The sequence below is a fragment of the Pseudorca crassidens genome, chromosome 2 (assembly GCF_039906515.1).
Source record: "Pseudorca crassidens isolate mPseCra1 chromosome 2, mPseCra1.hap1, whole genome shotgun sequence".
NCBI lineage: Eukaryota > Metazoa > Chordata > Mammalia > Artiodactyla > Delphinidae > Pseudorca > Pseudorca crassidens.
The window spans coordinates 98,342,376-98,366,306 of NC_090297.1; positions in this window are offsets into that span (position 1 = coordinate 98,342,376).

The following is a 23,931-nucleotide window of genomic DNA, read 5'->3' on the forward strand; positions in this document are numbered from 1 at the left end:
TTTACACAGTTCCTCTGGGGCACCCTTCCCTCCCAGCCTGAGGGCTAGTGTGGCTAGGCCCTGGGTGCCTCACCGCCCTGTGTTTCTTCCCTTCACCCTGCCCTCACCTCTGTAAGCCCTCCCTTCATTGAGGTCTTGTCATTGGAACCACCTGGGATGAACTCATTTTCTTTGAGGGACCCTGGCTGAGACAAGCCCCAAGCCTCCCTGAGAAATCCTGGGCTCTTGACCTTGTAACCAACACCAAACAATAACCAAGGGGCAGCTTCGCTCAGATAAAAATACAGTTACTAATGGTTTGCTTCGTGCCAGGCACAGTGGAGGACCCAGAAACAATTCAGATTTGAAGTCCACTCTCTAGGAGCACGTAGTCTAGCCAGAATTGAGGCTGATGAGACCTGAGAACTGCTCTCTGAAGCCCCCTGCAGCCTGGGGACACCTCAGCACACTCAGCCCCTCACTGCAGCCAAGGGCTGCGCCGCTCCCCCTTCCCACACCCCTCCTGGGCTGCCCTGGTGCCATGGCTTTTCTGTTCAAGCCGCCTGGGATCTTCAGTTGTCTCCGCCCCTGGGTGAGGATGGAGTTTGGTGGAGGGTGGAGCAGAGGCGAGAGGGTAGACTTTGTGTTGCTTCCACACCTCTCAGCCCTTAGGCCAGTTCCAGCATGGAGTGTACAGCCAACGTGCATTTATCAAATAAGCGAATGAAGAAATAAGCAATACTCCCCCTGAACGCAGGAGCAAACGTGCAAGGTTCTTGCAAGGTGCTGCACTGGGCTCCATGCAGGGGGAAGGAAAAGCCAAGGCCCCTGGTGCTACAGAGCTCCATCATCACGGCAAGAACTGTCCCCAGACAGAAATGCTGGACACAGACAGAGCATGATTCCCAGAGGTGCAGAGAACGAAGGAAGAGACCACAGCTGAAGGTCACACCACCGAAGGAGAGGAAGAAATGTGTGCACTGAGCAATACAAAGCGTGGAAGAGTCTACATGGGTGTGGTTAAACCAAGACTCTGGAACCACGCCGCCCAAGTTCAAATCCTACTTCTGCCTTTTATTTGCTGTGAGACCTTGAACCAATTTATTTAACCATTCTGTGCCAATTCCGTATCTGTAAATTGGGGACAGCAATAGTACACACCTCATAGGCTTATTGTAGAGACTAAATAAGTCCTGAAGCAAGTAAGTTATGAAGCAAAAACCCTTAGGAGAGTTCCTGGCACATAGTAAGTGCTGTGTAAGTTTGCTTTTATTATGATTTGCTATTACGAAAGAACAAATTCAGCTGGGCAGAAGGGCACAATCCCAACTAGGCAGATATGCTAGTATTGAAGGTTATCAGCCAAGTGACATCAAAGCAAACTTTCCTCTTTGTATTCTCTTATTTAACAAAAATCTTGAGATTTTTTGTAATATCGCATAACAAATAGAATTACGCTTAATGCTTCAACGTGACACAACCCATTTCATCATCTTTTGAAGATGATTCTATGATATTTCTGATATGATTTTCTTCCCTTTAGGAAGTTAAGGGGTAAACTCCCCAAGCCACAGTATCCTCATCTGTAAGACAGAAAGACACGTACCCTCTTCCAGGCATTGGAACAGAACTGGATTAAGTAAGACAGGGTCTATAGGACATTAACACTGAGCCGGCATTGTCATGGGTGCCACTGTACCTTCCACTTTCTTGTTCCCTGGAGAAATATCCTTATTCCCCACTGGCTGCCTGGCTCAGGGAAACTGTGGCAGGTAGTTGTGCCCCCTTGGTGTGGTCTCATACCAGGGAGCTCTGCCCAGAGGAGAAGCTGCCCGTTCGATCCTGGCAGCTAAGAGGCCCCCTCTAAGCCGGCCCTGCTTCCAGAATTGGCTGAGGGCTCCTCAAAGGAGCAAAGGCCACCAGGAGGGTGAAAGGAGAGCTCCCACAAAGCCTTGAAGCCTGGCCATGATGCTGGACCAGCTCCTCTTCCCTGTTTGGGAAGTCCCTTGAAGGGGAAGATGCAAAGAGCACCTGCAATGGGCAAATGAAGGGCAACCAGGAGCCAGGATTTGTTTCAACAGCTTAATTCTCTGCTTTCTTGTCAGCCCTGATGGCTGGCAGCGAGGATAATTTGAAATGAAGAATGTTTTTCAAGGAGAAGCAAGAGTCTCTCATCTGAAACTAATCTGTTGTCCAAAATTGTACTGCAGAAGTTGTTTAGAAGTTGCAGATTAAGTCGTGCATAAAAATACAGCAACTCTTGATTATCCACACTCATGGATAATCCAAAAACGACAGATACCTCAAATGATTTCTATTTGGTTTCGTAATGCAGGATTATTTCCCCTCAACATGTTTACTTTTCTGCATTTAGTTGTCTTCAGGGTATAGCCAGAGAGCTAGGGAATCTATAACCTTCTGTTAATTGCAAAACAACCAAGGTTTCAGCACCATGTCCCGCAATGCACAAGCTGCCTGGGCAGTATTTATAAAAATAAAAATACAACGCAGGAGAATGAAGAAGGAAGTGAGAGTGAAGGAAAACTATTAGATTTTTGTCCTTTCCACACACAGACCAGGGAAGGGTGATTAAGAAGATAAGTTCTGAAGTCAGACTCCTCAAATTCAGATCCCAGCTCTGTCTCCTACTAGGTGTGATTTTGAGCACTTACTAACCTCTCACAGCCTCAGTCTTCTCATTTGTAAATTGAGGTTAATAACAGTAGCCCCGTTATAAGGCTGTTGTTAGGATTAAATGGGATCGTTTATATGATGTGTTTAGCACAAGGTCAGGCACACAGGAAGCATTCAACGGATGGACATTCATACCAGTAAAAGTTAGTTACAACCAGTTCTCAGAAAACTGGGTAGCTGATCTCCTGCAAAGAGGGCTCAATAACATCTTGTGGAATTCACTGAAGGACCCCAGGGGCTGTAGACAGTCTGCAGCCCTTCCATATCCCTCGAGTGGGGATGACATAGGCTTCAGGGGAAGGGGCAGCTGAAGCTCTGGACGGGCACTGGGGGAGAGCCCAGGACAGCTGTCAGCTCCTCTGTGTGCTGAGCCAACAGGCCCACCATCCAGTCTTAATTATCCTGCCTAATGGGGTAAAGCAATTATGATTCAGAGAAAATTGGCCATTAGCAGCTGGGAAAGCAAACAGCCTTCAATGGCACAGCACAACACCAGGTCATGAGAGAGGCCCAAGTGTGCCAGGAGGGACGTGCAGGGGCCAGGGGCTCTACTCCTGGAGCTGCCATCTGGGAAAGGGGAAGGCGGAAGACCTTCAGCTCACTCAGATATGGGTCAAAGAAGAGGGAGATGGAAGAAGGGATACAAAACTACCAAGGTAGCCAGTGAGAAGGAAGACACCGGGAGAGCTGTCCTGGATCCCAGAGTTCCAGAGTTTATCTCAGCCATCCCCCTGCCTCTGAAGAACACCAAACAGGTCAAGGAACCAAAACAACTTAATCAGGTCAAGGTGAAGTTTCAGGATAACACTGACCCTAGGGTGAGGTGACCTAGAGTCTAGGTCTGGCTCTGCTAGGAACTTAATTATAGTAGTAGTAATAGTATAGTGGTGGTAGTGGTAGTAGTAACAGCTTCTTATGAACTAGGTACTATGTTAAGCTCTTTACATGGACGATCCCTTTTAATCCTCAGAAGCTTTATGAGGAAGATATTATTTTGTCCATTCTACAGATAAAGGAATGAGTAGCTATCTGTAAAGAAACTGCTTTAAATCACCCAGCTAATAAGTAGGTGATCTGGAATTCAAAGCAATGTCCTTGTGATTCCAAAGTGCCTGCTTTTAACCACTCTCCGGGGCTATTAGCTTTAGCAGAACAAGCTCAGCTGCTTGATGTGTGAGGAATTTCTAGCCCAAAGTTGTTTGGGAAACCCAGAAAGAGGACCTCCAGAAGTGGGAGTTGCCACCTCCTGCCTACTGGGTAGGGCCAAGCAGCTCAGTGGAGAGTCAAGGGCTCAGGAGGCCAGGCTGGAAGAGAAGAGCAACAATTTTCTTTTTCCATCTTCACAGCAAGGGCTTTGAAGGGTCTCCGGGTGCTTTCACACACCCTCTGGGACCCCTGCCATTCCCTCCTACTTCCCAAGCCCTAGAGGGCAGAAGGCCTTGGGGCAACAGTGCCTTGGGGCAAATGCGCCACTGACACTGGGCACTCAGACACATCCTGGAACCTCCACCTAGCACAGCCTCTGACCCTCAGTCCCTCTGGGCCTCAGGCTGCCCTGTTGCCGGCCACTAACTGGCACTCATGGGGCTTTGGGTCTGGAGCCCACTGGGAGCTACCCTAGACCTCAAGGGAAAGATACTGAGGCAGCTGCTTCAAAAGGGTTTCTGACTATTTTCATCTCTTTTTCTCCACCTTCACTTCCCTCAGCACAGGCCATATTCCACGTATTCCACGGGGATCTGCTGGAGAGGGGCAGTGGGAGATCTGGGCTGGGGTGGGAACAGGTTGGGCCAGGTTATCTGGTTGGAGAGAAATCTATGCTGGGCTGAATCACTCCCCTTCCCCCCACTGTCATCTCAGCCCTCCGAGATCCCAGCTGCAGAGCCAGCATCCCTTTGTCAGCAGACCATTCTCCAAGTCTGTGCGCAGTCCTCAACCCTTCGTCTATCGTCCCTACTGCATCTAACCCATCTCTTTGAGGTCCATCTCCTCCATTTCTCTCTGTATTCACCTGCTTCTCAGCCACCAGGCTTTCCTCCACTCCCTCTCAAGCAACAGAGAATTGGAGAGAAGTGTGTGTGGGCTGGGAGGAGACCTTAGTGATGGCATTGTCCAACTCTTTCATTCCACGGGTTGGTTAGAGGCAGAACTCTCGCTGGTCCCCGGAGCTCTTGACTTCCTGTTCAGGGTTACCTCCTTCAGGAGGGAAGCTTGTCAATTTCCGGGAGCGAGTACCATACCCAGTGCCCAGGGGTGGCTAAGCGGCAGACTGTCCTGTGTCCCCACTTGCTCTCACTCTGGCTGGCAGTAGGGAAATGGACTGATAGCCTTGGTGGGCCCTGGGATCCTGTCTTTGTTTCTACTCAGTTTCCTCCAATATGAAGAGAAACACTTGAGACTCAAGTGAGGATCAAAAGGTGGACTTTGTGGCCAGTGGAGAACTTCAGCCCAAAGAAACAGGTCATGTGTAATTAGACGCGGCTCCCAGTGGCTGCCTCCCCACCACTACCTCTTCCCCTGCCCCCAGCTCCCTGGCCTTGGCTCTCTGAACCCTTGGATCTCAGAGCAAAGAATTTCCCTCATCAGAGAGTAACTGCCCCTGACTCCCCTCACTTCTAATCAACAAGCCAAGGTATTTGTTCCTGGGAGCATTATTGATTTCCAGGGACTTGGAACTTAATTACATTTTTGCAGTCTGTTTGGAATCCTCAGAGAAGCGAGACACTTTCTGTTCTTTGAACTTACCATGTAGGAGGGCTTCCAGCATCTCAAATATTCCATTCTGCCGTCTGCCCAAGCCTGCAGGGTCACACTGTGTCCCAAGATGTGGCTCAAGCCCTGGTCTGTTGTGAGTGCCGGGACCAAAATGAGTCTGAGCCCAGGGGGATCCACTCCCTTACCCCATTGCAATCTGCCTCCTTTCATGGGCCCAGAGCTTCTAGATTATTGGACAAGATGCAAGTTCATTGGAGGGTCTTGCTCACAGACTCAGATTTTCAATCCTGGATGGATTTTAGTGGAATTTCAACTCTGGAAGCTTCCTATGGACTGGGTGTCTGGTTAGATCAGCACAAATGTTGAGGGCATGATGGGGAGAGGGGTCTAATATCTTTAATAAATTTACAAACTTGGATCTTTCTAGTGTGGTGGAGACCAACAGATAAGTTCCAATCCACTCGCTGAAAGTCCATGTCAGTGAAATGTGCTGAATCTTAAGAAGACAGAGGATGTTAGTATATCAGAACAGTGCAGAGTAGGGGGAACTGTGGACGCTGCCGTGTGAACGGGCCATCCTGTGACTTTTCCACCCATTTCCATTGTCAATATAGATGCAGCCCCTGAAAGCCCTGGCCTTAGACACTTCCCCCAAAAAAACAGTGAGCCAGCTCCCTGGGGCAGGATCTCTTCCCTTGCCAGTATGTGGCTCCACCCCAGCCCTTCCTGGGGCAACCCTGCCATTTCCCCAGCCTCTGGCTGATCTCCTCTAGCTGCAGGCGTCCCTGAAGATACTTGTTTTTTTGTTTTTGTTTTTTTGCGATACGCGGGCCTCTCACTGTTGTGGCCTCTCCCGTTGCGGAGGACAGGCTCCGGACGTGCAGGCCCAGCGGCCATGGCTCACAGGCCCAGCCGCTCCGCGGCATGTGGGATCTTCCCAGACCGGGGCACGAACCCGTGTCCCCTGCATCGGCAGGCAGACTCTCAACCACTGCGCCACCAGGGAAGCCTGACACTTGTTATTTGAGAGCCACCAAGTCATTGCTGGAAGTGGACACAAGAAGAAGTGACAGTGAGGAAGGGACACTGAGGATTGGGGTAGAAAAAGGAGAATTCATATCTGCAGAAATTTCCAGACTTTCAGTGAGGGTAAGGAAAGTGGCTCTCTCTCTCCTCCCCACCATCCCCGCCAGCCACTTACCACCCCCACTTACAGGGGCCCATTCATCAAATGACCTGGAAATGTTCACAAGCAGCCGGGTCCAATCTTCCCAGAGAAGAGTGAAGGCCAGCCCGGCTCAGCAGCAAAGCTCAGCTCCAACCAGCCCAGGAGCAAAAACAAAGAGGAGAAATAGCACATGCGGCAAGGATGTGTTAGAGAAAAGTGAGCCTCCCAGCTCAGTCCAGGAGGCTATGCAGAAAGTCCCATGAATGGAGAGCAGCTGGGCCACCTTGAAGCCCTCAGTGTGAGATAACAAGCAAGGGCTGGTGCCTGGGATTCTACCAGGAGCCAGACACTCTGCAGGGCGAGTGCCCTTGGAAAACGTAAGAGTGAGAGGTGGATTCCTACCAAGATGTAAGTGAGAGGAACTCACGACAGTAGGAGCAGAGCTGACTGGCAGATGACAGGAGCTGGGCTGACAAGGGGAGAGAGGCCCTGGTTTCAGCCCCAGCTGCTTCACGCTGTGCAGGAAGATTGGATCTGGCCATCCTCCCTTCCTTCAGTCCTGCATGATCCTTCTCTGACTTCATTCTCAGCTGTGGCTTCTGGTTGCTTTTTCTCATTTCCAAGTTAGCTGAACAATAGTGTGGACCATCTTCATGGCTCCCCCTCACTCCCTACTCCACCTATCCATTCATTTCAAAAGAGTGCCCCTGGGCATCTCCTTGCTTTGGGTTAGACCAGCCCTTTTCCCTCATCTGCCATTGTTCACAGAGCCCATCCATCCCCCCTTACCCCTGAGACCTCCTCCTCCTAAGCTCTTTCCAAGGGACCCCCCTGAAACAGAACCAGAAACTAGTGGCAGAGGAGCTGGGAAAGGGAAGGCAGTGGAGGACTGCTGTGGTTTTGGGTTCAGGGGCTGCAGGCTTCTCCGGCTGGGGTTGTCCGTCCTCCGAGAAGCCAGTCATGACCAAGAGGACAGGCCAGCCCCAAAGAGGAGTGCAGGGCCGGGAACAAGTAAGAGGGACAATTATAATGAAAACCGCTATAGTCATAGATGCTCTATGTGCCAAGCACAGGGCTAAACCCCCATCTCATTTAATCCTCAAAGCCACTGTAGGCAGGAATTTTCTCCATTTACAGGTGAGAAATCCAACTTTCAGATAAAGTAATTTGCCAAAAGCCACAAAAACAAACAAGACCAAGATTCAGAGAAATCCTGGCCGTTGGTCCCAGTGAAAACCTTAGCTTCAGTGCTTATCTCCCATCTCTCACCAGCAGGCGAGAGAAAGTGGATGTGAGAAGAGGGGCTGTACAGAGCCCCAGAGGGACCCCAGATCCCCATTCTGTTATCAGCAAGGGGCCCCACCAGTCCCCTGTGTGAGTCCAAGCTCCTTACCTGATGGTACCTGAGGTGACCCCAGCTATGTCTTCACCTTCTCCACAGACTTGGGGGCATCCAAGGCTGGAACTCAGGACCACCATCTTGACGTCTGGTTCTGCTTACTGCCTCTTACTGGATATTTTTTCTATCCTGGCCTCATTTTACTCATCATAAAAGGGCTGATGGCTACCAGCATCTCCTTCTAGTCTGCAGAACTGTCTGGGGAAGCATTAAAGACAGAAAAGAAAATAAAGAGATTGGCACTCTTAAAGGAAGGGTGTTTGTCGTTGTTGACATTAACATTTCACCTGAAAAACAGGAGGTTCCCATCCAGACCCACCGCCCCCTTTGTTGTAGGAGCCATGGAGCAGCCTCAGAATTGGTCAATAAGCTCAGAAGTTCTAGGACTCAGAAAAAGGATCAGGTGCCCTGAAAGAGACAACTTGGTAGTGCTTTTTCCCCAGACCAGGCCAAGAATCTAAAGGTCTGGACTTGGCCAGGTGCAGGGCAGAGGAGGTCTCTCACTTGGCAGAAGAAAAGAAAGAAGGATAAAGTATGCAAAAGAAAGAGAGAAAAGGTTCTGTTTTCTACATCCAAAAAATTTACCCAAGTGATCGAGCTGTAAAAGGTGTCTGAATTGTTCAAAACAGGCAAGAGCTCTGCCTAGCCGTGTCAGGCTGGGCTGGGCTGAGAAGACACATTTATAAAACATCAAAAGGAAAGGAAAGTTCCAGCAGCTGCTCACAGCTGTCAGACACAGCTCCTCAAGAATTTATTTTCAAAAGTATATTTCTAGGGTCTCATGCATGGGAAGGCAAGGGTCGTAGATTCACTTGGTCAACTACCCCTGCCACCTCAGTAACTGATAACCATCACCCCCGGGGGAGGTGGGGATGGTTGAGGCCCTCAGAGAGCAGATGTTTTATTTATCTATCTATATGCTTTCGGCTATATATGCGGTGATAACATTTAACTTCTCAACTAATATTTATGGATTACTCTGTGTCAGACATTGTGCTATACTTGTGTGTGGATGGGTAGTGATTAAGATGTGGTCCCTGTTCCCCAGGAATTCTTGACTAGTGGAAGGGACAAACATGCAAACAGCTCACCACCAATACACGTTATGCTGGGTGCTGTACGGAGATATGAAGAAAGTACTAAGGGAGCATAGGGGCAGGGTAGAAAGAGTCTTCAAAGAAGCTGTGACAGTTGAGCTGGTTATCAAAGGAGGAATAAGAATCCTCCAAGTAGAAAAGAGGGACAGGACTCTGGGCAGAAGGAAGAGCTCCAGCCAAGGGAAGATGATGTGAAAGAGCATGACTGACTCAAGTGTGGCATGCATGAGAACTGGAGTGGTAACTAATGATCAAGCAACATAAACAACCATTTACTGGCCAGAGAAGCACCATAATGCTGTATTTACACTCAACCTTAATTTCCCTACTCACGGTTGGCTCTTCCATTGGGCGACCATGTTGGAAAGAGCACCCAGGTTTTTACTGGATTCATGAAAGGATCGTTAGATTATTTTACCAAAGTTCCAAGTTCCTTTCTAAAACCGTTCTCAAATCAGAGATTTTACTGGGGTCTGAGTGAACTAGATCTTGCATTCTCCTTCCCCACCTCCAGTACTGAGTAGGGCTGGCCCCAGACCAATTTACCTCAGTTGCATTTGTCACCCTTTCTTTGCTCTATTCTGTATCATAGTGAGGACAGGGAAATTGGCCCCTGCAGGTTGCATCTCCCAGGCTGCTGGCTGGGTTCAGCCAATGGGAGGTACTGTCAGGAGAGTAGAGGGCATGAGGAAGGGAGAAGCCTGAGAATTTCTTGCCATCCCTCTTTTCCTCAGGCTGTATCTCTGCAGCTGCTGTGACTTCTCTGTGGCTCCAGCCCCTACTAGACACATCTACCATATGCTTCAGATTCCCACTAACACATCCACCATGGCTCCACTTCAACCCGATGACTCTCAACCCCTGGGCTCTGGTAACATCTCACCCTCCTTTTTCTCCTCAGCCTAAGGGCAGTAGTGTTATCCAAGTGTTGTTAAGTTCTGTATTGCCATACGATCTCCTGTTTGGCTTCCCTATTCTTCTATCATCAATTCCTTATACTAAATTCCCTCTGCTGTAAATTCTTAAAATGGTCTCCCTATTTTTCAGTTAGGACCCTGACTAATACAGAGACTATATTTTGTTCATCTTTGCATCTCCCACAGCACCTGCTACAGTGATTTCTCTGAGTGAGTTCCAGGTATTTGCTGGATGGACAGATGACTAGATAGTTGATTAGATAGATGAATGATGGTATGAGTAGATAGATGAATGATGGTATGATCAAGTAGATGAAAAGATCTGCATGATTTAATGAGTGAAAATAAAGGAGTAAATTCCAAAAGAACTAATAAGAAGGTGATTCCAAGAGACTCATCAGAATGGCCAGGGGTTTAGAACAGCTTTCTGACACAAGCCAAGACACAAGAGAATCCAGTAACCGGAAAAGCACAAAAACAGAGGGAGACTGTCAAGTTTGCTCCTTGTTGTATCTGAACTGAGACACTTATCCCTTCACTCTCTTTCTAGATCTCTTCCTACATTGGCAGAGGCCAGGGGGGAAGATGTGTTAGTGGCAAACAGTTCTAATTTTCATCTGGCAGGCATTTGCATCACATTTATTATGCCTGAGTCTCTGCAAAGTGAAGGAGATATAATGGAAGAAACCTCATCACCATTGATTCTCAGTCATATACACTTGAAAAAGTTGCCAGAAGTTCTGGACTGGAAAGGACCTGATTGGCCAGACAACTGTTTTCAACAATTACATTCTCAGAATCCTGCATCATTTTTCTGAGTATATTGCCTTGAATAATTAACAATTCAGAGACCAAGCCTTTCCAAAGCCATTTTGTTCATCCCCCTGATAAGCAGGGTTATACTGAAAGATGCTCAATAAAAGAGATGTTTCCAACTCAGCTATAGACACTGTGGTGCAAGAGAGCACTGAGACTTCAAGCTCCTGCCTCTGCCCCTTAGCTGCTGAGTGTCCACAGGAAAGTCAGTACCCTTCCCTGAGTCTAAGATTCTTGATTCTCTCCTGCCTTCCTCACAGATTTCTGTGAAGACCAGAGGAGATGATTGTGAAAGAAAAGTAAAAACCATAAAGCTCAACACCACAATGTCATTTGTTTTATAGTCAATCAGTTGTCCACATAGATGTAACCTAAAACCTTCTAGCTGCATTGTAATCCCAGATCATATTGCCATATCATATAAGATGGGTCTGTCTTCTGAGTACTCAAAATGCAATAGGTCATATGAAGATTAAGAGAGTGACCAGAATTCATTTAAAGAAAAGGGGCTAGGGCTTCCCTGGTGGCGCAGTGGTTGAGAATCTGCCTGCTAATGCAAGGGGACACGGGTTCGAGCTCTGTTCTGGGGGGATCCCACATGCCGCGGAGCAACTAGGGCCGTGAGCCACAACTACTGAGCCTGCCCATCTGGAGCCTGTGCTCCACAACAAGAGAGGCCACAACAGTGAGAGGCCCACGCACTGCGATGAAGACTGGCCCCCACTTGCCACAACTAGAGAAAGCCCTTGCACAGAAACGAAGACCCAACACAGCAAAAATAAATTAATTAAAAACAAAAGTACCAATGCCACCGTGGATGTGAGGATTAAATTAGTCAATGCTTTAAAAAAAAAAGGGGGGGGGGTGCTGCCACTGCTCAGATCTGGATTAATGAAAATTACCAAAGTAGATTCAAGTGTCTCTTTGGTTCCCTCAGCCGCGACAACTTTCTCCTTATCTTTAAGAAAAAGATTCCTCACCTAGGGCTTCCTGCAAAGACCAGTGCTCCAGGATTACCGAATTGTCTCCATCCTTCCCATTTCCCTACTTCTTCCTCTTCCAATGTTGCTGATATTGCCTCACTGTCAGAATTTTACAATGATGATATGGCCAATTCACATCAAGGTATAGTGTAGCCTCACAGTTCCCTTAATCATGGAGTGCTAATTTTCTAAAGGCTGCACATTGGCCCTAATGTCTTCAGATGCTATTTCAGGAAAACTAAACAAGGAGATATTTGGAGAGAGGAAAGTAAAAGTGACGCTCTTCCTAAAGGGCCTCAAGTAACACTTCTAGGAACAAATTATTCAGACTTGACGTGTAAGGTCAAACTGGCCATGCTGTGAATCTTTCCTTCATTTTACTTTTTTTCTTCCCAGCCCAATTCAAATTTGGAGGCCCGAAGTAAATTCACCCAGAGGATTTTTAACCCCTCATATCTCCAGGGGAGATACAGAAGTTGGTTCTTTGTGCTGATAGCTCTTGGAATGGAAGAGACCCCCTCCTTATCCAAGACCACTTTGCAGCCAGATACGGCATTTTCATGAAGCGTAACCATTTTATAAAGCTCCTCTGGCAGACGTTTCATGCTAGGCTGGCCTCCCTTACCCCCACACTGGCTGTTCCCTGATTTCTGTCTGCACCATGGGTTAGTGAGTGTTCAGATCATAAAATCCACTTTTCAGATTAGCCTCAACAAAACGTAAGGAAATGAAGTAGTCTGCTGGCACTGACTCATTGCAAAACAAATTTAAATGATCAAATCGATCAATAGTTATTTACTGAACATCAGCCAGCTCTGGTTATGCTCTGCTCAGAATACCCACCCCTCAATTCCTCTTCACAGCCTCTTTTGTGACCCCCTCTTACTGACCCCACGACCACCATCACCACCGTCAACACTGTCACCAAGAATCCCGTTGACAGCCCCACCCCAGGAGCTGTCCAGAATTTCAACAATGCACATCAAACCAGAAGCAGATGGGAAAGATGGGAGGAAGGGGATTATTTATTTTCTAGTCTTGCCCAAAGCACTCTCTATTTTGAGGGTCAGTTCCCTCCACCCCGATCCAAAGCCCAACATTAGTGTGACTGACAATAGCCTCCACCTCAGCGCAGCTCCAAGAGGCTCCAGCTGACCCTGTTTACATTGCATGGGAGTGCCTCTGCACTGCAGAATTTTCAGTTTCAGGATTTTGCAAATTTTATGAGAATTTTCAGTCAAGCTGATTTTTAGCTTCCCCTTTCCCCTCCAGCTAAAATCAAGGTCTTTCATCAAGCTCTGATCTCAGACGGATTTTTTTCTCAGCACTTGGGACATGATTAAATAACAAGCACACGTGCACACACCAGCCCCAAATGCTTTTATTTCCCAGATCTTTCTTCAGTAATGAAGCCTGAAACAGAAAACCGTGCAGAGAAACTGTAGCAAAAAGAGGAAAAGGAATAGACGACGTGCCAGCCTGGCTCCTTCTGGAGAGAGAGGTGAAGAAGTTTACTCATGAAACAAGGGCAAGTTAAATGTATGTATCAAATGGAAGCCTTTCCAAGGAGAACTTTGGGAGGTTCAGTGGTTACCAGTTGGGGGTCCATTGGGTGTGCGTAAAGGGGAATCATGAAATATCTATTTTTCCATACTCTCTAGAGAGCCTGAGGGGATGAGAAGAGGATTGGCTAAAAAGAGCATTCTTTTCACTGTCCAGTTGACATGATCATTAGCTCTACCAATTCTGGCAATATAAAGCAATCATTAAAATGCAATTACTACAGCTGTATAAGTTTATAGCTGCATAACCACATCAAAAGGCCACCTCTGTAAGCCTTTATGTGCTCCATAAACATGAATAAATTGCAACAAAGAAAAGATTACCTCAATGTGAATCAAGAGTAAATTTGAAATTTCTGTCCTACTCTGTGGAGATAGCAGCAGTGGAAGGCCTGGGTCCTTCTGTGACCCTTAGCTGGCTGGGTATGCCTGCTTGAGTCTTCTCTTTGCTCTAAGCCTGCATCTCCCATCACCTGTCTTTGGTTAAATGAATCCAAATGAATGAAATGAAAGCTAAGCAAGTACCAAAAAATGATCACAACCCCATACATTTGTACTTCTCATAGTTCTCACATTCAACAACTCTATGACTAGATGAGATAATTATCCTCGTGTCATGGACATATATACACTACCAAACGTAAAATAGATAGCTAGTGGGAAGCAGCCGCATAGCACAGGGAGATCAGCTCGGTGCTTTGTGACCGCCTGGAGGGGTGGGATAGGGAGGGTGGGAGGGAGGGAGACGCAAGAGGGAAGAGATATGGGAACATATGTATATGTATAACTGATTCATTTTGTTATAAAGCAGAAACTAACACACCATTGTCAAACAATTATACTCCAATGAAGATATTAAAAAAAAAAGAAAAAAAAAACCTGAGCCTCAAGGAATGTTTTAAGGAACTTGTATAAGGTTGCATGGTGGGCTGGATAGCGTCTGTGTGTTCCTCCCACCCACCCTCAGATCCACTCTCCACCCGTGTCCACTGTGTTCTGTGCCCTGGGAGGCTGGCTTCCGTGGACTGCATCAGCCAGGTCCCTTACCCTCTGTCTTTCCATTAAGTTGGGCCAGTGGGAGGCAATGGCAAGAACACAGAGGGTGAGAAGAAAGAAACTGAGATGTGTATTCCCCTGGCTCCCTCCTTGTCCAGCCATGGTGTGGCAGTGGCTATTCCTCTGCCTACAACCACAGCTCCTGCCAGGCGGCCCTCTCCTGGGTGAGAGCTACAGGCCTCCCCAGGTTCTAATGATCAGTCCCTCCCTTTGCCCGTGCAGGTCTAGGGGTGGCAGCAGTTTCCCTGCTGATGCTAGCCTCAGGGTGCTTCACCATTCCTGGCTGGTTTCCCTTAAATCCCCACACACCCTTCCTTCAAACCCTTTCCTTTTCATTAATTTTTTTTTTTTTTTTTTGGCTGCATAGGGTCTTCCTTGCTTTGCACGGGCTTTCTCTAGTTGTGGCGAGCGGGGGCTACTCTTCGTTGTGGTGCACGGGCTTCTCATTGCAGTGGCTTCTCCTGTTGTAGAGCACGGGCTCTAAGTGTGCGGGCTTCAGTAGTTGTGGCACACGGGCTCAGTAGTTGTGGTGCACAGGTTTAGTTGCTCTGCAGCATGTGGGATCTTCCCGGACCAGAGCTTGAACTGGTGTCCCCTGCATTGGCAGGAAGATTCTTAACCACTGCGCCACCAGGGAAGCCCTCATTGACTCTTGAATGTGCCCACTGTTTCCTGCCAGGACTGGCACACTCATCACACATCTGATGAGTGCTGGGATCTGAACTAGAACCCAGATCATCAAAACCCTAGGAGTCCAAGACGGAATAATTTAGAAAATTAAATTTGCTCCAGACACAGATATGCTAATTGTCATCACCATCAAAGCTTTAAGTCCCATACTTCACATGGCACTGTGCTGGGCCACTTAGAGAAAGAATTACAAGAATACAAGCTCTGCTTTCCAGGAACTTTCACGCTGCATCAAGCACACTGACGTGAGCCACTCTGTAGAGTACATGCACCAGGCAGAGACATCCCAAAGCAACATCTGGCTGGACATGCTGGGGGAGGGGCATCCAATGAGGTGAGAGCAAATGCCTTTGGGAGCAGAGCGTTGAACAGCTAGAAAAGCACACGTTCTGTTTCCAAACTAGGTGGAGGAGAGCAATGGGTCAGATGATCCAAAATTGCAAATGATGTCAAAACATTTCTATCTGGCTTTGATATGCATGATTAGACAACACACTGCGTTTTGTTTGGGGATTTCTGCGGTGGATATGCCTTCCTAATTAATTTTCGTTAGACTAATAGTGAAGGGAGCTCATATTCCTAGAGTTCACACACACCTTTGCTGCTTGGGAGGTAGAAACAGAGAAATCTGTCCTCCAGTGTTTCTGGAAGTGGGCTAAGGAGCAGATAGCCTGTGTGTGACCCACCATAGTTCACTGCCCCCTTTCGCCTGGGCCTGACATTTTCACTCTGTAAGACCTAAGACCGTGGGTCTGTGCTTATGGAATGTGGCTCAGGTTCTCAGGACCTAGCAGGCCCTTGCTGATGCACAGTGGCTCAATAATCCTTCCCCTGAGAGTCCAAATGCCTCAAATAGCAACTTGGGCCTTCTTAACGGATCACAGACAGAGGACAGCACTAAAGACTAGCTGTGCAAAGGAAACCATAAACAAGACAAAAAGACAACCCTCAGAATGGGAGAAAATATTTGCAAACAAAGCAACTGACAAAGGGTTAATCTCCAAAATATACAAGCAGCTCATGCAGCTTAATATCAATAAAACAAACAACCCAATCCAAAAATGGGCAGAAGACCTAAACAGACATTTCTCCAGAGAAGATATACAGACTGCCAACAAACACATGAAAGGATGCTCAACATCACTAATCATCAGAGAAATGCAAATCAAAATTACAATGAGGTCTCACCTCACACCAGTCAGAATGGCCATCATGAAAAATTCGACAAACAACAAATGCTGGAGAGGGTGTGGAGATAAGGGAACCCTCCTGCACTGTTGGTGGGAATGTAAATTGTTACAGCCACTATGGAGAACAGTATGGAAGTTCCTTAAAAAACTAAAAATAGAACTACCATATGACCCAGCAATCCCACTACTAGGCAATACCCTGAGAAAACCATAATTCAAAAAGAGTCATGTACCACAATGTTCATTGCAGCTCTATTTATAATAACCAGGACATGGAAGCAACCTAAGTGTCCACTGACAGATGAATGGATAAAGAAGATGTGGCACATATATACAATGGAATATTACTCAGCCATATAAAGGAAAAAAATTGGGTTATTTGTAGTGAGGTGGATGGACCTAGAGACTGTCATACAGAGTGAAGTAAGTCAGAAAGAGAAAAACAAATACCGTATGCTCACACATATATATGGAATCTAAAAAAAAAAAAAAAGGTTCTGAAGAGCCTAGGGACAGGACAGGAATAAAGACGCAGACATAGGGAATGGACTTGAGGACACAGGGAGGGGGAAGGGTAAGCTGGGACGAAGTGAGAGAGTGGCATGGACATATATACACTACCAAATGTAAAATACATAGCTAGTGGGAAGCAGCTGCATAGCACAGGGAGATCAGCTCGGTGCTTTGTGACCGCCTGGAGGGGTGGGATAGGGAGGGTGGGAGGGAGGGAGATGCAAGAGGGAGGGGATATGGGGATATATGTATATGTATAGCTGATTCACTTTGTTATACAGCAGAAACTAACATAACATTGTAAAGCAATTATACTCCAATAAAGATGTTAAAAAAAAAAAAGAGGAGGAGACCTAGGAGTTTGTTACGAGTCAGGCCCCTGCCCAGAGCTAACAATGGCTGCGCAGCGGCTACAGCAGATGTCTCTGCTGTCAGACTGCCAAGCAGAGGTCCCTAGGGCCCAGGCCCTGAGCACTGCCTCTCTGGAGACCATCAGCCTTCTAGCCTGGGGGCTGGATTGCTGCTGCCTTGTCCCTCTTGCGGTTGCTCTAGAGAAGTCCCTCCAGCCCTGTGCCCTGACCACTCTGCTGCTTCGGCCCCTCTACCAGAGACTCCTCCACACCTCTGGCGAGACCTCAGCCTGGCTCGTGCTTGAATGTAAGAGACTTGACATATTGAAATGGTAGATAAGCGAGCCATGGTCTGTAAGCTCACTCAGAAATATCTCCTTTCTAACTGCTTCAGAATCCCTGACTCTGCGCCTCCATCAGACTTCTCACAGACCAGGATATGTGGACTTCCTCCCACCCAGGTCCACCCTCCTGATCTCCTTTTTTCTCCCCCAGTTTCCCAGCAGCTCTCTTGGCCAGCCCCCTAGAGGCTGGTGGGATACTAGTCCTTGGCTCTTTCTAAAGGATAAGGCAAACACAATCACTCTTATCCAGACAACTTCGTCTCAGAACTTACTCAGCTGTGGATACCATCTCTCTAATCCAGCCAGAATCGTCCACATCTAGTGGGGGCTCAGACCACAGAAAACAAGGGCTAAAATAAAAGCTTCATGTTGCTCTGAATGATTGTCCCTGTTACATAAATGTAACACACACACACACACACACACACACACACACACACACACTTCCCTCCGGCCCTGGGTCTCCTTCCAGGATGACATGTGGCTTGCCTGTGACCTGCCTGCAGAGGCTGGAGTCATTGGCCATGCTGCCATCCAGTCTGGCTCACACACAGCTGCCTTTGAGTAGAGGAAAAAGCGACCTCTTTGGTAAAGTGATTGATGTTCAACAACATCCCCCAAAGCCCAGGAGACCCCTCTGAGGAAGAGGGGCATCTGATGATAAGGACTCCTGCATGCAAGTACCTGGCTGTGTCCTCCGACTCACCTTCTGCCTCCGTTTAGAAAAAATACCTTCCTACCCCTGCCTTCCTTCTACCTTCTGGAAAAGAAAAGAAAAACACAACTACTGTTTAAGTCTGGCCAGAACTAAACTGTAAGCTCCTTGAGGGCAGACTTTTGTGTATTCTGCTCATGGCTACATCGCCAGTGCCTAAGATAGAGCCTGACACAAGTACGTACTCAATAGGTAATGAATGAATAAATGAATGAATGAGGGAGTGATCGAGCCAGTCTTTCTCTCATTCCTGAAAGCCTTCCCTGCACAAGGCCTGGTCCACTGTCAGAGCAAACTCCAAGTCATGGGAAGAGGACACTTAAAGGACAGAGAACCTGCTGCCTAAGTGGAGCAAGGAAGGTGAGAAGCGGGCCCCCCCCCAAGACCCTGCCAGGCTTCTGTGATTAATGACTCCACCAAAGTGGCTCCCTTTAAGTCCCAGGACCATTTGCTCAGGGTGAAGGACAATCTGCTGATTTAGAAATGAAATAAAATGACCGGAACCTTCCAGAGAGTCCAGCGGGAGCTGAAGTAAGAGAATCTGAACCTTCCTCATAAATCATCCTCAGCCTCAGAGTATGTGGTCTCCGAACTAGAATCTGCCGTGGTCCCACACCACCGCCACACTTGGCGGCTTCCCCAAGCAGCTGTGCATGGCCGGGTACCCTCTGGCGAGCTGGCGGACAGCACCCCGCAAGCCTGCGGGAGACTCCATGAGGACACAGAGGCGTAGTCCCTACCCCTGGGAAGGGCACTGGCTGTCCCTTGCTGCCTTCCCCCAGGCCCCGCACGTGCCCAGCCACATTGGCAGAGCTCCCCATGGACCCACCCAAGGCCTCGGGTCCACACTGCAGGGAAGGCTGACAGCACCTCTGGGGGACAGAGGTCTGTGCCATCCTCACAGGGCCCTGCCACCTCCCCACGTCACTTTGCTGTGTGGCCAAGCTGTTGTCTGAACACAACCTCTCCTTTCCTTTCTTTCTTTTGTTTAAAAATTTAAAGAAGATAAAATAATTTAATTATGTCAAATTCCTGGGGTTGTATCTTGCAATAACAATCACACACACAAAAAAAAGCTAGCCCAGGACTTCCCTGGTGGCACAGTGGTTAAGAATCCGCCTGCCAATGCAGGGGACACAGGTTCGATCCCTGGTCTGGGAAGATCCCACATGCCACGGAGCAACTAAGCCCATGTGCTACAACTACTGAGCCTGCGCTCTAGAGCCCGTGAGCCACAACTACTGAGCCCGCGTGCCACAACTACTGAGCCCATGTGCCGCAACTAATGAAGCCCATGCATTTAGAGCCCGTGCTCTGCAACGAGAAGCCACCGCAATGAGAAGCCCACGCACCGCAACGAAGAGTAGCCCCGGCTCGCCTCAACTAGAGAAAGCCTGCGCACAGCAATGAAGACGCCACGGACACTCTCCCAGGAGTGAGCAGTGCTCCAGAAATGGCACAACGGGCCTGTGCTCCTTCATGTCCTCCATCTCTCTGTCCTCAGTAGAGTCAGGAGGTCCCCCTCCCATCTGTCCCCACCCGCACCCCCGCCACTGGATGGCCCTAAGTATGGCTTCTCTACCTTGTGAGTAAGGATGATCCTGGAAAACACTTCAACTTAAATTGGGACCAGCCAACAATAAGATTGTCCGTTAACCTGTAAGCAGGGGTGTGTTAACAGTCAGCAGCTAAGCACGGAGGACAGAGGTGACACCAGAAGGGAAGGAAAGCACGAAGATCAGGGGTGTGAAAGCTCTCAGGGCCAAGCTGCCCCTCTCCAGAAGTTCTGCAGCAGCTGGAGCACCACCTTCGGAGGATGCCATAGTTCCGTTCTGTCCCTTCTCTACAGGCAGCTGCTAGTGCCTACCATGTGCCAGACACGTCACGGGTGTTAGAAAGACAGAATGAGGAGATCCATCAGGGAGCCTGTAGTCAAGGAGGGCAGGACACACCAGTACAACCCACTGAACCCAAGGGGGAACAAAGTCTGTGCTGAAGGCTGTGAGAGCACAGAAGAAAGAAATCATTCATTTCTAAAGAAAATTTAGGGAACGTCACAGAGGAGGGGACATTTGAGCATTTGTCACAGAGGAGGGGGCAAATGACATTTGACACTTGAGGGAGGAGAACGTTTTGCAGGACATTACAGGCTGAGGACAAGATGGCCAAGGGATATTCACTAGATGATGTATTCGTTTCCTATGGCTGCCGAGACAAATTACCACCAACTCGGTGGCTTAAAACAACAGAAATGTATCGGCTCCCAATTCAGGAGGCCTGAAGTCCAAAATCAAGGTGTCAGCAGAGCTGGTTCCCTCTGGAAGCTCCACGGGAGACCGGTCCTGGGCTTCTCTCCGAGCTCCTGGCGGTTGCCGGCCATCCCCGATGCCCCTTGGCTTATAGAGACATGGCTCCAATCTTCGCCTCTCTCTCCACACTGCCCTTTTCTCTGTGTGTCTCTGTGTATCTCTTCTCATAAGGACACCAGTCACTGGGTGTAGGGCCCACCCTAACTCCAAGATGATTTCATCTGAAATAAGGATCAGATCCTTAACTATTTACATCTGCGAAGATTCTATCCCCACATAAGGTCACATTCTGAGGTTCTGGATGGATATGAATTTGGGGGAGACACACTTTAACCTACTACAAGTAGTGAATGGTTTGGTTTCTGACATGGCGTCTCCTATCCGATTACGCAAATCTTTGCTCCACCCACTGAGGCGGGAGGATATGCTTCTGGGTCCCGGCTGGACACAGGCCCAGAGGTGGTGGTGATTCAGACCTCACATCCAATGCCCACGTTTTGAGAGGTGACCCGACACCACCATGCGTGGTGAAGGAAAGGCCAGGATCCAATCTCTAGGCAAGCCAGTGAGTTTAACTTCCTCCTAAAGACCTCAGGTTTCTGTTCATTCAAAGCTCAAACTTCAGTTTCAACATTCCTCAGAGTCTGCTGAGAAAACAAGCGATGCTCTCTCACGTCCCTCCCCACCCCTCCTCTCTCCTCACAACTGGGTACAGCACGTTCTGAACAGAGGGGAGGCTTCCGTGGGGTATGAAATGAAACACATCAGCAGGCAAACAGCAGAGAAAGCTGCTGTGTCTTTAATACGCAGGCACCGTGTCGGGGACTGTGGAGAAAGTTTACCTCTTCCTATTGAAACACCAGTGCCCTGGAAAGGGAGCCAGAGGGAGGGGAGGAAATGTACCGCTGAACCCCTCAGCACAGCCGCTTCTTAAAGAAGCCGTTGATTAAAGAGAAAATGTGAGGAACCAACTGTTCACACTTGCCAAATATTTCTAAAGGCTTCAAAATCACTCAAGGTATATTTTTTCCAGGACGTTCTGCAAAATCTGTCACCTCGACACCCAGTGCTCAAACAGGGCAGTGTCTTGAAAAATGCCTTTGTTGTCTGAGTCACTCACAGTGCCGGCCTGATACTGCTTCTATTTTCTGCCTCCGTGTGAAACCTGCAGAAACAGCTGCACCAGGGCTCAGCTCAGGTGGCCAGACGCAGGATAGCTCCCCTCTGTCTCCCACCCCATTCTACCCCATTCTGACTAGGGGCAGGGCAAGGGCTTGTTGCTTTAGTTGGACAGTGTGAGCGGGAATTGCCTACTCCATAGACGCTAAAGCCTCAGAATGACAGATCTGGAAGCAATCTTAGTGACCGTCTATTCCAAACCCTGCTTTCTACAGTTGAGGAAACTGAGAAACAGAGAAAAGAGTGACTCACCCAAAGGCTAATGGACGTCTACCATTTGCTCTGGCCGCTCAGCAATTCTATTCCTTCTTTTGTTCAGGGAATTCCCAGCCCTAGGAGTCTTGGTAGGGATCAGAGCCCATCTCCCACTATAGTAGCTGAAAATGCCAGACCATTACTTCCTGTTCTTTTTTTGTAGTCAGGGCACAGGCACTTGACCTAATCTCTTGCCAAGCAGATGTTCCTGTCCTATTTGATGATATCGTAATCAGCGGATAGTGACCCAATGAAAAGGGGATAGAGGAAGATTTTTCCTCTGAGGTCATGATTATGGAGGTTGTTCCTGGCTCTAAAACTCCTGATTCAATGAACTACTCAATAGCCTTTCAATCTCTCTCTCTCTCTCTCTCTCTCTCTCTCTCTCTCTATCTCTATCTATCTATCTATCTCTATCTCTCTGACTTAGCCACAGCCTCTGTCTGTAGCTTGCAAATAAAGACCTTGGCTTATGTCAAAAATGGTACCAAGAGTTGAGCAGAATCAGACCCTCCAGAAACTGGCAGGAATCTGGCGCAGTCAGGGCTGAACATAGTGAAACTCCAGCTAATAGTAAGAGACGCGACACTGCCAAAACATGGTGCAAGGAGCAAAAGCATTCAGTTTTCACCTGTGGTCGCCCAGAATGAATTACCTATTGAAGTCAAGGGTTAGCAGTTACTACCATAGGACAATATATAGGGCATGAGAAGCTCAAGGTCTGTAGGATCAAATGCTTACTTCTAATGGTGCTAGGTGTATCTTTAAAAAGAAAAAATGAAAACTACAAATTCTTAATTTTTCAACTCAAGATACAAAATGAAAACCAAGGATTTTCTAAGATTGTACTAGAGGAATCTCTTTTTTTCTTAGAGCCACTAGGCTGAGATAGACAGAAATCAAACACAAAGTTCGATCCTGCAGGTTGCTGAATTACAAGATTAGTTGAATTTACAGCTTTACACTATGGCTTAGGTGAAAATCAGAGCACTGATCATGAAAGAGGCAGACCTGGGAATCTGAGCAGAGACTTATGGGAGGATTCAGATAACTCAGAAAGCACTAAATTTCTCAACTTCATTGAGTTTTATTTCTCTTGTCATCCAAATCAGCCCCGTCTTCTCTTCTCATGTGTCTCTTCCCACCTTGCTTAAAAATCCCAGTGATCTAACACGAAGGTGTTACTTTGCAAGGGGAAGCCAATTCTCTTCATGCCAAACCCCTCTATCCCTCATTATCGCCACACCTACAACTAGAGTTAGATCTCAGCATGTCCCTGGGACGGGTAGGGGTGGGACTGGGGACGTGAAGTCCATACCAGGAGTGCATATGCAATATCTGAAGGGAAAAGCTTATAGACAAAAGTGCATGACCTTGATATTTGCTATTAACAGAGACCTGGAGGGAGTATATACGGGAGTAGATTCTGAAGGTGCTAGTCAAACAAGAGAAAAACAATTTTAGGTCAAGCTGAGTTTATTGATATGGTGGCATCTGCCAGTGATTCTACGTTTGAGGTACTTGGCTTGAGCATCTAGAAGTGGTTTAAATTGTTTGCTGAGTGGGTTGACAGAAACCTAGGCTCATTAGTACTCGATACTAAATGTAGTCAAGATGCCAGAAATTACAAGCTGTAATTTAGAGGAAGTAAATTCAAAGGCCGAGACAGATAGAAAGGTTAGAGTGGATTTATCATGACTGCTTACCCGTCTCATAAATACGTCTCCCAAGAGGACCCAAAACTCACATCCTTTGTCAAGGCAATGGTAAATAAATTAGTGAGGGAAGCACCAACATGTTTATAAAAAGCTAGAGAGGCTGTTACCTGTCAGCCAAGGATGCTGGTAGAGAAAAACTGTGGTTGGAAATGAGCTGTAGTTGGAAATTTCAGTTGGATTGGGGATGTCACAAGGTAACACAGGTCTGGGAGCAGCATTAATTACCAGATGCATAGTGAGCTTGGCTAGCCTGATAATCAGACTGGTCTGGTCTGGCCCATA